This window comes from Cibotium barometz, chromosome 3 (genome assembly GCF_041138505.1).
Source record: "Cibotium barometz isolate CiBa-2024 chromosome 3, ASM4113850v1, whole genome shotgun sequence".
Taxonomy (NCBI): Eukaryota; Viridiplantae; Streptophyta; class Polypodiopsida; order Cyatheales; family Cibotiaceae; genus Cibotium; species Cibotium barometz.
The window spans coordinates 21,650,131-21,665,092 of NC_141048.1; the positions used below are offsets into that span (position 1 = coordinate 21,650,131).

General features: G+C 45.4%; 1 pseudogene across 1 annotated transcript in view; it reads right to left on the reverse strand.

The window, feature by feature from the left end:
• LOC147639833 (uncharacterized) overlaps positions 1–14,094 on the reverse strand; it is a 50,769-nt pseudogene extending 36,675 nt beyond the window's left edge. Inside the window, exon 1 of the transcript XR_015262058.1 lies at positions 13,905–14,094. The product of XR_015262058.1 is annotated as an uncharacterized LOC147639833 (transcript). The remainder of the gene's footprint in view (positions 1–13,904) is intronic.
• Positions 14,095–14,962: the final 868 nt, after the last annotated feature.

The following is a 14,962-nucleotide window of genomic DNA, read 5'->3' on the forward strand; positions in this document are numbered from 1 at the left end:
GGCGAGCACCCAAGTATGGACGGGCGGGTGCCCAAGTGTGGATGCTTGATGACCGGCCAAGAACCTATAAAAGGGTGGCCAAGGTTAGTCATTAGTTCATAAAGTCTCGCATGTCTTTGTGAGAGCTCTATGATCAGGAGCCTGGATCTAGTGCAGACGTGCACCTGCTTTATGCAGCCGAGGCCGGCAGCAATCTCGAGGCCCGCGAGGGTAGCTTCGTGGCAGTATGGGACATCACGAGGTAGAGATTAATCAGTATGTCCATCTAGTTAGCTCAGCTCGTGGCTCGGTGGGGACAGCCAAGACTAGTGGGCTGTCAAGGTTGGGAGGTGAGTCAGGCCTGTACCCCCTTCACGTTTGCTTGGTTTGTTTGCAGGTTTCGAGTCTTGTACCAGGAGCATTCTAAGAGACACAGATCTGTGTGTGAATCCTCTGTGCTAAGAGGTCTTGAGGGCTGCCAGATTGGACATACAGGTTTACTTTCCTGGACTGGCTTTGTTGTACTCAATTATACATTTCATTGAATTTGAATAAAGTAATACCGAAAGGGGCGCCAAGCTTTGGGGCCAACAGGTGTCGATTTCCTTTCAGTTCTAGAGCATTCTAGCTCCTGTTAATTTGTTATTTATTTGGACTACAATTGGAAGGGTGACTGCTAGTCTACCGCACTTTGGTTTCTACCAGAGGCCGGTTTCAGCTTTTGTCTCACCCGAAGGTACTGACAGTACATCTTCTTATGGGACTTCTATGATATATGTGTACTAGTCACATTGGATGTTGTGGTTATGTATAGTTCACAGTGGTATACAATGTGGACTATTACTACACCATTGGTTTGCAGTGAATGTTGCTACATATGCATGGCTTAGAGAGATTGGGACGTTGATCTTGCCATATTGTACATTTCACTTTGGATGTCTTGCTGAATTGGAGTCGTGGGAGTTTCTGAAAAGAAAACGCATACAAACAGGCTGCAGGCTGCATCTCTCTCCTTCACCACTCATTGTACTTATTGCACACCCAGATTCAGCTTTTTAGTTCAGTACTTTTTCATTTTGTCTCATAGGCCGAGTTCGGTCTTTTGGAAGACGTTAATAAAATCTTTCTTTCTTTCTTTCTTTCTTTCTTTCTTTCTCTCTCTCTTACTCTTGCTTTTGGAGGGACAGTAGGCGGGCAGCCCTGATATCCAGGCGTGGGAAAGACAGTTCCTAAGAGCCTGCGCTGCTGGACAGTTCCTGGGAGCCTGCGCTGCTGGTCATTGGAGGCTTCTGGAAGGGCTGCAAGCGGGCTGTTTTGCTGAGGCTACAGAGGCAGTAAAATATTCTTCCATGCATGCTTTTAAGCGTTTGAAACAGGCTGATTGCTGGCTGTGCTACAGAACAGAGATTTAGGACTTTTTCTCTCTCCCTCCCTCTCCTTAGTTTTTGAAGAGCTGGTTGGCTACTGGCTGCAGAGCAAACAGGCACCTACAGGTTCACCTCTTTCTCTCTCCTTTGCTTTTGGCAAGAAGATGGTTGTCAGTTGGGAAGTGTGAATTGTGAGAAGGGAACACAAGGCTGGACAGCAGGTTCTCTCACTGTTTGTCTCTCTCTCCCAGCTACAAGACAAGAGGACAGGACAGTTCGGGGCTTTTCCTCAAGTCTTTTTCTCTCTTGTGGAAATCGACATAAAGACTGTAAGTCTCTCTTTCTTTATGAGCAAGTGGGACTGCAGGTGATGTCTTTTGAAGTCTCTCTTTTCACTGGCTCAAGACTGCTCTCGAGTGGTTCTCTCTAGCCCTTTGTGAGAGGAAGGGTTTGGCAGTTCAGAGGGTGGAAACAAGACAAGTTTGTGGGCTGTTTTGGATGAGTTTGTGGACTGGTTTTCATGGCTGAGTTTATGGCTATGTGCATGGTTCAGTCAGATGCTTATTCAAGGCCTCATGGATGTACAGACTTAGCAAATTAGAGGTGATAACAGTGGTGTTCTTGGGACACAAGGCTGTGTAACCTCTATGCTAAGAGGTCCTGAGGATTGGCAGATTGGACTTGCAGACATACGAGCCATGGATGGCCATGTTGTAATCATCTAAATCTTTCCACTGAAATTGACTAAAGAAATACCGAAAGAGGCGCCAAGCTTTGGGGCCAACAGGTGTCGTTCTCCTTTTTGTTTTGGAGCACTCTAGCTCCTATTTATTTGATTAATTGTATGGACTACAATTGGATTGGGCGACTGCTAATCTACCGCACTTTGGTTTCTACCAGAGGCCGGTTTCATCTGGCCTGGCCTATACCGCAGACAGTGAAACAACTTCGTTCTTTTCTCAGTTTTGTTGTTTTTCTTCGGAAATCATCAGTCAATCAAGTATGTGTGTGATTCAAATGATTTGAGAGGAAGGAAAGCTTGATGGGCTGAATTAATGCAAGATTTTGATTTTGAGATTCGTTATAGAAAAGGGTCCATGAATAATGCCGCAAATGCGCTTAATCGAATTAGAGAGGTGAATACTTTGTCGTTCACCGAGATTTCTACTGACTTATTTCAGTCATTGAGAGAGCTTTGCACGACTGATAGTTATTTTGGTCCATATTGGCAAAAGATCCAAGACGGGAGCTCATTGATTGACCAAGACTCAATGACTGAGCAGCCTACCATTCAGGCTGCAGGAGGTCAGTAGATGATTCGGAATGGTTTACTATTCTGTAATGACAAAATTTATGTACCACATATCCCGGACATTAGATCCAAGATTCTTAAGGAGTGTCACGACGCCCCTTCTGCTAGACACCTTGGGGTACACAGGACATTATCGTTAGTGAAACACACTTTTTATTGGCCAGTAATGAAAGGGTCATGTAGAAGATTATGTTCTCAAGTGTCAAGTTTGTCAAGCAAATAAAGCTAAATGCTTTAGACAGGCTGGGTTGTTGCATCCTTTGCAAATCCCAAGTAATAAATGGGAAAGTATTTCCATGGATTTTATTACCGGATTGCCAAGAACAAGTCAAGGCCACGATTCTATTTGGGTTGTGGTAGATCGCTTGACAAAAATGGCTAGATTTTTACCGACACGAAAGACAATTACAGCTACGCAATTAGCATAGTAGTTTATCGAGCAATTGTTTAGACTGTACGGGTTACCGCAAGACATAGTCAGTGATATGGACTCTAAGTTTACAAGTGACTTTTGGAGGCTTGTTTTTGAGAAGTTGGAAACAACTTTGAATTTGAGTTCCTCATATCATCCTCAATCTGATGGCCATACTGAAAGAGTTAATCGAATTTTGGAGGATATGCTTCGAGCATATGTCTCCAAAAGACAGAGTTCATGGGAGAAATATCTTCCTATGTTAGAATTTGCATATAATAATACTAAGCATACGAGTACAGGTATTAGTCCTTTCATGCTTATGTATGGTTTTCAACCTAGATCACCTGTTACAATGGGATTTTCATAACTTCGGCATGATGCAGCACGTAATTTTTGCAAGATATGCAAGAAATGTTACAAGTTGCGAAAGAATCTATTAGAAGTGCTCAAGACAGAGACAGATTTTATTCTAATAGACATCATTCATCCAGAGAGTTCTCTGAAGGAACGATGGTGTATTTGCAAGTTCCCAAAGATTCTGAGACTTTACAGACAAGTCGATCTTCGAAATTATCCCCTAGATACTAGATACTGTGGACCATTTCGTATTACACGACGGATTGGTTCAGTCGCATACGAATTGGATTTGCCTTCTCATGTTAAAGTTCATCCTGTATTTCATGTCAGTAGACTTAAGGAAGTACTGGGTGGAACAAGCAAGTTACCACACAAACCTGAAAAGATTCTTGGATTTCGTGAAAGACGATTGCGTAATACACTTATCACGGAATACAAGATCAAGTGGAAGGATCGTGTTGAGGAGGACGCTACATGGGAGACATTGACTACCCTTCAACAGGATAACCCTGGCTTTTTAGTGAGCTTAGGAGTGAGCTCTTAGAGAAAGGGGAGTATGTCATGTGCACAGTGTGTATCTACCGTGTGCTACACGCACACAAGACTAGCTTTGAGGTTTGGGGAAGCTTGGAGCTAGGTAGGCTGATTGGCGAGCTGAGTTTGGGATAGACTAACGGGCGGGCACCCAAGTATGGACAAGCGGGCGCCCAAGTGTGGACGCCCGATGACCGGCCAAGAACCTATAAAAGGGTGGCCAAGGTTAGTCATTAGTCCATAGAGTCTCACGTGTCTTTGTGAGCGCTCTATGGTCAGGAGCCTGGATCTAGTGTTGCAGACGTGCACCTACTTTATATGCAGCCAAGGCCGGCAGCAGTCTCGAGGCCCGCGAGGGTAGCTTCGTGGCGGTATGGGACGTCACGAGGTAGAGATTGGTTAGTACGTCCATCTAGTTAGCTTAGCTCGTGGCTCGGTGGGGACAACCAAGACTAGTGGGCTGTCAAGGTTGGGAGGTAAGCCTGCACCCCCTTCACATTCGCTTGGTTGCAGGTTTCGAGTCTTGTACCAGGAGCGTTCTACAAGGAGATCCTATGGGGATTTGACAGTTGGACTATGCACAATGTGTTCCACCTCAGTTGGTTAAAACCGTATGCAAGTCCGATCCCTTTAGAAGTTAAAAACAAGGCAAAACCAAATATCATTGATGAAGCTGAAGTTATGGTTCCCGAACAGATCCTTTTGACCGCTTCAAGCATGGCTCAGGACAAAGGCAAAGACAGTTCCTCACGAAGTTTCACGACTAAGGGACCCACGAAGCGGTATGTCTTGACAAAGAGTTTTTCGATGACTATCGGGTGTTATTGACGGATTATTTGGAGGCCATGCAGCTTCCGTCAAGTTAAGCAGAAGGGGATGTCACGTGCATCCCGCACTTGGATGCCACGTAGACATAATTGTACAGAAGGTGCAGGACCTGGGGTGGAAAACTGGTCCCATGTGAGCCCAATCCGGGACAAGTCAGCCAGGGTTCCACTCCAGTTGTCCATGGTCAAGTGTGAATTGTCCTGCACATGCGTCCAAGGTCAGGTGTGCATTGTCATGCACATGAAACAGTGCCAGTCCGTGCTGTCAGTCTCCCTCTGGAATGATGTCAGTGGTTCTGTGTATCTGGTATGATACTGGATGCCAGACCTCTGTGTAGACATGTAGGTTTGCATGTAGAATAGGGGCCAGCCCATAGGGCTACCCCAAACCCAAGCCTAGTGGGCATGGGGAGGTTTAGAACCACCCCAAGGGGCCAAGAGGGCCCCATGTTGTGCCCACTTGCCCTAGCTTGGGCTGGAAGGGCTGTAGGCCAGCCCTAGGGCCCCTGGACAGGCAGCCGACAGGGCATCCAGCCCTTAGAGGCCTATCGGCCAGGTGTGGGGCAGCCCAAGGCAGATGCGCATGCTGGCCAGCCAGCCAGCTCTAAATGCGTAGGATTTAATAACATTAAATGCTATTTTCTGCAGTCGTGAGGCTTTATTAACCAGCCGCTTCCATTTATACCAGTCTCCAATAGGGGTATAAATACCCATTGCATAAATCAGTTCCATTCATCTCATATTTCACCCAAGTGCTGAAGCCAATCAAAGGGCTAGGACAGCCAAGGAAAAGCTAACACAAAGGGGTGAAGGATTGAAGGTCAAGGGCAGAGGATTCTCCTCAGCCAAGAAGGTCCAGGTTTAGTCTTTTATTTCAGTTTTGCATTATTCTAATAAAAGCAAATACACCATTCGTGGTGGGGGCCCTACAAAGAGTATTCGGGACCCAATACTGTGTCCTCTTCTCCCTCTCTCTCTCTCTATTTTTTGTGCACATCTACATTCAGTTTTGTGCGTTAATTTTCGTCGCAACAAGTGTGCTAATTTTCTGAGCATTGAAGTTACCGATCTCCCCCCAAGCTTCACCGAGCCTAGAAGGAAGTCTATCTTGTGGTCCTCCGGTCTAGATGGGAAGAGCTGGGGAGGGATATTGTCCCGAAGAAAAATCTTCTAGAGCTCCTCATGGAGAGCCTCATACTTTTCGGAAGCATTGGCCACCATCTCGACAGTCTAGATATAAAGCATTGCACATTGTGCGCCTTTCGATATTCTCATTTAGCCTGCATGTGGCTTATGAGAGGAAAGTTTGGGATCCCTGGCTCACACTTAATGATTATTGGGGCTTCGGGATACATTTCAGGTAATCCAAAACGTGTGCTTGTCCCAATCAATGTGTGGTTGGAGCTTGTAAAACCATTCAATTCCCATAATAATGTCTACTCCTACAAGAGGGACAACCATAAAGTCTCGCACATACTCCATGCCCTGAATCACTAGTTTAGCACCTTGAGCTTCAAACTTGATGCTCGTCGTTATGCTTGTGCTAAATCCCTCAACCTTCTTGTCTACCGAAGTCAATGGCAACCGAGCTTACCAAGCCTCTTGTTTCGTGACCACATCCTCCGTACTACCACTATCAAACAAGACGACAACCCTCTGGCCACCTATGTAGCCAAACATCTTGAACAGTTCATTACGCTCATACTCCTAGTCTTGGACGCTCGTCTGCTTATCTCCGAGCTCCCGGCTAACGATTGCACCAACCTAAGAACCGGGATCCGAAGAACTAGGCACGACCGCTGGGGTCTGTGTGGGAGCGAGGCTCACCACGAAATCCGTGGAGACTGTGGTAGTCTACGGAGTGGTAGTCTTCTTTGGACAATCCTTAGAAGTGTGTCCTTTTGTATGACAAAATAAACATGTCTTGTACTGAGCTGTCTCTTCAAGACTCAGTTTACCATTATTCTTGCTTGCTTGAGCTTTTTGGTCTGGGGTAAGCTTGGACGCATTAGTCAAGTTCTTGGAACCAGAGGCTCCCGTGCTCTCTCCTAGGGAAAATCACATCTAGTTCTGTCCTTTTTTCCCTCGAGGCGGCAGGTGCCTTGGGAGTGGAAGGCTAAGAAATCTTGGGCTTTCCTCCATTGTATTTCATCTCAGCACTTTGCACACGTGAGAGTGCATCTTCGAAGGTGGTTGGCCAAGACATCCGCACTTCCCACTAGATTTGCGTATCAAGGCCATAGAGGAACTGCTCTTTCTTGTCCTTATCAAAAATGCCCAATTGCAAACATAAGTTTGAAATTTTGTTGGCAAACTACAGGACTGGTTACGCATTTTGACACGCCCCCTGAACTCATCTTGGGTCGCTCAAGATAATGGGGCGGTAGAAACCGCCGCTTAAGATCTAAGACGAACTCATCCCGGTAGAAACTGCCGCTTAAGATCTAAGACCAACTCATCCCGGACATAAGCTGCCATACCTAATCTGATGTGGGCATGAGCCCACTAAGTCCACCATGGGATGGCCTTGCCCCCTAAATACCTACTAGCCATGGTCACTCTATCAGTATCAGTTTTTCTACAACAGCAAAATAAGCTTCAAATTAATGCAGCCAAGAATAAAGAGCCATAGAATCAAGTTGCTGGTGTCGCTCTTGCGTCTAAAGCCGCAAGAAATCTTTCAAGCTCCACGCGTTGCCTGGCATCTTCTTATGTGGTAGCACGGAATGCTCCCAGACGGTCTTCCATTAATCAAATCTCCAATGCTCGCATTTGCAGCTCGAGTGTCGAACTCGACTACCATAGTAATCCTCCATAAGGATTATTCGGAAGAGGATCTGCTTTCGGGTTTTGGAAAAGAGAAGAAGAGAGAGGAGGAGGAGACAGAAAAAGAGGCTGGGGTACGGGTTTTGTCTTCCATCTTCCAACTTGGTGTTATGGTTTGTGATTGCTGTCTAGAACATCTCATGCACACTCATGTATGCCATCCTCGAAGGACTCCCTAGTGCTTCTTGTGCCGGATTTCTTTGTTCTTTCTCTTCGTCGAAGTTCGCCCTAGTGGGAATATGCAACTCGTTTTCAGATCGCAACAAAATCATCCACCATGCGTGTGGGAGACTTTCCATAGGCTTCTGGAGGCTAAAAACCAACCGTCCTTCAAGGGACGAGTCACATAGTAAGGAAAGGTCCTTTGGAGTCTAGAAACCAACCACACAAGCGGAAAAAAAAAATTGTTCTTTTTTTCTAGTTTTCCGGCTGAATCTTCACACTTGAAGAAAGAAACTCTGATACCAATGTAAAGTGCGGAAGCTTGATGAATAAGATCGGTACTTCAATGGACAGAATTCAGCATTCTTTCATGACGAAGATAACACACAATATAGAGAGATATGTGCAGAAATAGATAGATAGATAGAGAGAGAGAGAGAGAGTCGGACACAATATTGGGTCCCGAATACCCTCTGTAGGGCCCCCAAAATGGATGGTGTATTTGCTTTATTAGAATCGTGCAAATCTATAAAATATTCTGTCTCTTGACCTTTCACCTTCACCTTGGCTGTAGAGTTCCCCTTGGCTGTCCTTGCCCTTGGAATCCTTCAACCCTTTGTGAGTGGTAAGATGACAAATGAATAAACAGCCTATGCTATTTAAAGTGCTTCTATGCTGATTGGTGGGCCCATGAAGAGAGTCAGCCTGTTTTATTTCTCCCACAACTTGAATCTGGCCCTTTTTGATAGCGCTTTTCACACCAATGAACTGGCTGCCTTTCTGGCTGGGCTGTCCAGCCTGCGCATGGCTGGGCTGGCTACTGTGCCCTGGCCGCCTGGCTGTGCAGCCTCTAGGGCTGGCCCCCAGCCATTGCTATCTGGCCAAGCCCATAAGGGCTGGCCGACAGGCTGCCTAGGCCCCCAAGGCCTGGCCAACCACAGCCTGGCCTCTCCTTGGGCTGTTGGCTAATGGCCATAGGCCTCCTGGGCCCTTAGGGTGGCCTAAGGCCTACCCCATGCCCACTCAAGGGATACAACCCCTTCCTGGGGTAGCCCTTTGGCCTACCCCCTTCTCCTAACTACATGCTCTAAGACCCCAAAGCCTAGTATCTGGCTACAAGCCGAACACCTAACATCATTCCAGAGGGTGACTCACAGTACGCACTGGCACTGCTTCATGTGCAAGACAATGCACACCTGACCAAGACCATGTACGGGACTTGTACACCTGACTTTGGGCGCTTAGAGTGGATGTCACAACCCTGTGTTTTTCTCTAGACAGTATGCAGGCGTGCACGGGAACATGGTGGACAGTGTGAATGGCATCGTTTTGGAAGTCAAAAAGGACTTAAGGTTTTATAAAGGTCCCTTTTTCACAACTCCATGTGAGGGGAGGAGACAAAAGATTTTAAAAGCCTTTAAAAACTTGTTACTACCCTTTATGAAAGTAAACGTGGCCCATATGCTATTATTGGGGCCACGTGTGTGCTTTTTCAAAAAAGAGGGATTGGCGGGCAAAAAAGAGGCGCCTCTCTATTGGTGCACATGCGCTGGGGCTTTTTCTCACTTGGAAAGGGGCGAGTAGATGGTATGGCAGCTACACGCCTCTTGACTGGTGAAAAAGCAGAGCGCTGGACTGCAGAAAACAGAGCGCTGGACAGCTCTTACAGGCGGGCTGGCTGGACCGCAGAAAGAAGAGGGTTGGATGCGCTTCTCTATTGGCTGAACAGCAGGAGACGTGCTGCGGCAGAGAAGTGTGTGTGTGTTCTTCCTGGTCGGGCAAAGGCAGCCAGGAGGATGTACTTTTTCTTTCTCTCCCTTGCTTGCTATGAAACGCCCAGCAGCCCTGGTGCTTTTTGGAGGGGGTGTGTTTTTTGCAAAAGACAGCGGGCTGGTTCCTCATGAACATAGACCTCATGTCGATGGAGTTCAACAGATGGAACTTTCAGCTTCTCTTTGCTTTGGTTCGGGACTGTTTTGGAAAGGGTTTATGGACTGTTTCGTGGCAGTGCATGTGGCTACGAACATGAGCACAGCCAGACTGTTTTGAGATTGTTTATGGGATGTTTTGGTTGGCTGCAAGTACAGGTCACTTGAATATGTTCCTTGGCATGGAAGTGATGCAAGCTCACATGGCTGCATGCTCATGGAGCATATTGTTTTCTTCCTGCTGGGGAAAGGAACAGAGGGACCTACAGTTATGGGCATCTCTATGTTTCCAGATGTTTCATGAGGGAACAGGTAACTAGATGTATGCCGTTGTTGGCACTGTTATTGAATGGTTCTGTATGGAGACAGGACAAAGGTTTCAAAGGGAAACAGGCCTAAGGGTTTCACGAGAAACAGGTCGTAGGTTTCTCAAGGAAACATGTTTATGGTTCTCCAAGAGATAGGTCACATGCACGTAGAAGGTACAAGAATGGACACGTTTGGTACAACCTTGCTACTGATTGGATAGGGGACAGGGAATCCATGACAGAGATGGATAGTATCCTTGGAAGGTAGAGAGGGTTGGTACAGGTGTGTCGATTGTATGGTATGCTGTGCTGTGATGCGAGTTCTCTTTTGGGAGACAGTTTGGGAGTCTGTGTTGTGATGCACTAGCACTGGATGTGTCAGGGTGTGATGTTGTTCATAGGGTGAGAGGCTATGGATGGTTGTGGCAGCCCTGATCATGGGAGAAAGCTTCTATATGCAGGACTCATGTGTGAGAATCTTTTGATGTGAACAATGGCTGGACTTGTTTGTGGATGCCGAGTGGATATGAAGCCATGATGCAAGGTCTTTGCAACCTTCAGGAATTCTAATGTGACGGCTAAGTTTCCAGCCTTGTTGTAATCAAAGCTCTCTTATAATCAATTAAAGAACCCTAGCTACATGCATACCCTAAACTGGTGGTTCTGTTGTGCCACTGAGAACCACCTGCTCCATCTATGGCCAAGTGCAAACTCTGGATTACATCTGCTCCTCTTTCTTATGAATGACCTCAATCTGCCCTAAGCCCTTATATAGGTGTCTATAAGGCTAGTCTGCTGCTAGAGTTGGCTGGTCAGCCAACTGCCTACTGGGCCAACTAACCATGACCATGAGGATGTGCCAAAGCTGTCCAGACGACTCACTCCACACTTGTCCTGACCCAAGCTCCCAGTTTATAATCTGTGAACTCGTATGTATTCATTTTTTTAGCAATATACAGTTTTTAGGCTCTCTCTTGGCTTTTCTCTATTGTGTGTTCATTATTTGCTAAGTAAGATTAGCATTAATCTCTCTTTGATCAGCATTGAACAGATCAGCTCCACTTGCATGAGAAGTAAGAGAGAATTCCATGAATGAACAGTTACTGGTAGAAACAAGCCTAGAAGCATTTAGTAGCAATTTAATCTAAGTAAGACTGGGGAGAATTTAAGCAACACAAAAAAGCACCCTCTCAATATACATCACAAAATTAAATCTGGCCTTCTTATTAGAAACTCGATCGCAAAATCTAAACCCTCCTCCTTAATCTTAAGTCCTAGTCTTTCGATGCTTGGTAACTGCAAAATAGTCAGGACCATACATGCTTCCACACAGTGTATAGACCTAGCAAATGTTGAAGGTTTCCCCTGCATATTCTATATCTTTTGAGCACAAATTGCATGGAAACTGCAAAAACAGCAGAAGTACATGATATAGCATGCTGCAAGTGCCATTACAAGCTTTAATACCATTACAAGGGCAAGTAAGCACTTTGATGCTCATGCTGATGCAGCTGCATCAACCAATGTGGACAATAAAACAAAACCAAGTGAAGTAAGGTGGAACAAGAAAGCACCTCTCACATACACTCAGATGAAACCATGCACCCTTGGAAAAAAAACCCTTCCCAAACGACAACATTTTGCTTTTTGATGGTTGTCCGCATCTGATTACATAAGTTGAATGCAACTTGCCCGGCAACATTTGTTTGCAGAAAATGTAACATGCGAACGCTTTGTGGTCGAATCGGTAACTTCAATGCTCAGAATTCAGCAATCTTTCACGACGAATATAACGCACAAAACTGAAGTAGTTGTTTTTTCGGAAAATAGAGAGAGAGAGAGAGAGAGAGAGAGAGAGGGAGAAGAGGACACAGTATTGGATCCCAAATACCCTCTGTAGGGTCCCCACCAACGAATGGTGTATTTGCTTTATTAGAATGATGCAAATCATAAAAACAAAGCTTGAATCTTGACCTTCTTGGCTGAGATAAATCTCTGCCCTTGACCTTCAGTTTTCACCCTTGCGTTAGCTTCTCCTTGGTTTTCCGGGCCCCTTGAGTAGCTTCAACACTTTGTGAACAATCGTTTCTTGGTTGGAGTATTTATACTCCCCTTAGCATCCAGTCGACCAGCTTTATAAAAGCCCACGATTGGCCGACAGCCCTTCCAACCCATGCCATGGCTGGTGTGCACAGCCTGGGCCCTGGGTCAGTTCTAAAGAGGATTCTACATTAGGAGTTCTCGGGACTGCTCTATCCATGCCTTGGAAATAAACACCTATTTGGGTAGTTTTAGATCATGGTGGTAAATTCACGTAGCTTGGTTTCTGCAAACAAATTGTCACGTGTGTCCCGCACTTGGGACGCACTTGGATGCCACGTGGACATATCTAAACGAGAAGGTGCAAGACCTGGAGTGGAAAACTAGTCCCATGTGAGCCCGGTCCCGGACGAGTCAGCAGGGTTCCACTTTATGTGAGGTCAAGTGTGCATTGTCCTGCACATGAGGCAATACTAGTCCGTGCTGCAAGTCTCCCTCTGGAATGATGTCAGATGTTCTGTGTATCTAGTTTGCAATTGGATGCCAAACCTCTGTAGGCATGTAGGTTTGCATGTAGAGATGGGGCCAGCCCATAGGGCTACCCCAAGGCTAAGATTTACACCCTTAGTGTGGGAATGGGGAAGATGTAGAACCACCCCCAAGGGGCCAATAGGGACTGTTCACATCGATGTTGGTGTTCCTTCGGGGGCCTACGTGTTTTGTATGTTGATGTTTACATAATTTCTGAAAAAGGAAATAAAAAGAACAAGACAAGCCTACTCAAAGCACAAGAAGGACAAAAGGAATTTCTGCTCCTATATATAAGCACACCTACAAAAACTCTCTCTGTCACCACACACAAGTGAGTTCACAAATCCACTACTTACACTTTAAACTATGCAAGAAAATGGCTGTGATTTCCCATTGTCAAAGTAACCTGTGAGGAGGGAAGAGCTACATAGGCCGTAATACACTCGAAGGCAATAAGCTTGCTTTGGTTACAAGTATATCAAAATCTTGACCTGCCCTCCCTGGTTCTCTTACAAAACATGTGGTAAAGTAAAGTATAAGACATTTTGCCTTTGCTTCCAAATGAACAAGAGGCCAAGCCAGTGGGGTGCTTCCCACTATGTAATATGAAAAGGATGAACACAAAAATGAAGAGTTTAAGTTCAACCCTTGAAGATACACATAAAATATCAGAGACACAAGACATGTCTGAAGTACATATCATCTAATACAAGTCGTGTGCCGGCCAGATCAAGGTTTTGTTTGTCTCTGGCACGTTCATCTCTCCATGTGATAAAGGATGGCATAGACTAGTAGAGAGCAAGGCTATTATTCGATTCTCTGTGTTATCATGAACGGATGGATGCATAGAGAGGTGTTAATATGAAAGGATGAAGGCTCCACTAGGATGTGGGAATTATCAGCTGTTTGAATTTGAGCTCCATCGCCTTCAAAGCAAAGTCTCAGGCATGCAAAGGTCATAGTAGCAAGGGGTTTTTTTTTTTTTCCATGGATGATAGATCATGAAGTCATAATTTTGGTGCAGCTTGGTCTTCCCGCGTTACAACTTGTGATCACAAAGCGACCACGATACCAACGGTGGCCTGCCGGGATTAACAAAGGGTTTTGCTAAAGGAAGGGGCTAAAATCCCGTCCCTCTAAAACTCACCTGTCAAAAGCCAACACAAGTGTTTGGGTTGGGCAGAACATAAAGAAAACGGGGCCTTTGGGGGGCGGGGGCGTGTGTGTGTGCGCGAAACCTGATGAGAGGAGCAAAAACAAAATTGAAGAAAGGCATGCAACCGTGTTAATCCATGAAAGCACAAGCTGAGAGGCATACCTCGTTGCATCATCATCACTCTTGCTCGCTGTCTCGTGCGCTCCTCGCTCTCTCTCTCTCTCTCTCTCAACCCTTATTGATTTGCACACCATCTATCTTCACATAAGACCCCCGCTGAACGCAATCCCCCAGAGCGCCAGAACAATCCCAATCCCAAACGCTTTTCCCATCGGACGCCACCCCTTGTCCTTGCCTTTCGGTGGTCCCGATTTATGAGTATATATTCATTCATGTGTATTATTAAATATTTGTCTCCTATTAATAAATTTTTGTCTCCTGTGTATATATATATATATATATATTGAGCTTTTTGTTTGGTGTGCATTATTTTGTAACCCGTTTCCAGCAGCCAACAAATAATTTGTAAGGTCAAACCGTGGAAAAAACAAGAGCAAGAAAGGAAACAAAGGTTTGCTTTTTATTATTAAGAAAGCTTATTACAATCGATTTTTACATCGATAAAGACGGCAACGTAAATTGGCAAACCACATAGAAGTGAAGTTCTGACACTACAGCGCAGACGTACGATGAAAACAACAGCACACAAACCAAGAAATTGCCACCCTCATGCAAACTTACTTTTCAAAGTGAATTCTAATAAAGCTACATGCTTCCTCCTCACAAAGCCCAACATATTTACACACACTAGGTGATAGTGGGACGTAGTCATCACCATCGACAATAGCTTTCTTAAACTTTTCCGTTTTTTCCCAAAGAGATAGATAAGATGCACTGTAATCTTCTTGCTCATGAGACTTTTCATCTCATCGATGATGATAGAATTGTTACGGTTGCCTGGCTCTCCATCATGTTAATCAGAGTCATTTAGATGTGCAGCTGCATTGGCATGACCATATGCTCGATCCACATCTTCGTTTGCATCATTCGCATCTTCATATATGCTGGACTGTCCATATACTGGATTGAAGTACCTAACATTGGGAGTATCCATGCAGAAGATTTCATCTATGTTTATACATTGTGTAAGGAGAGGAAGCTTCATCACTTTCCGAATTGCAGAAGACCTTCTTCTACTCGTGCCATTCCCCGTCTCTTTG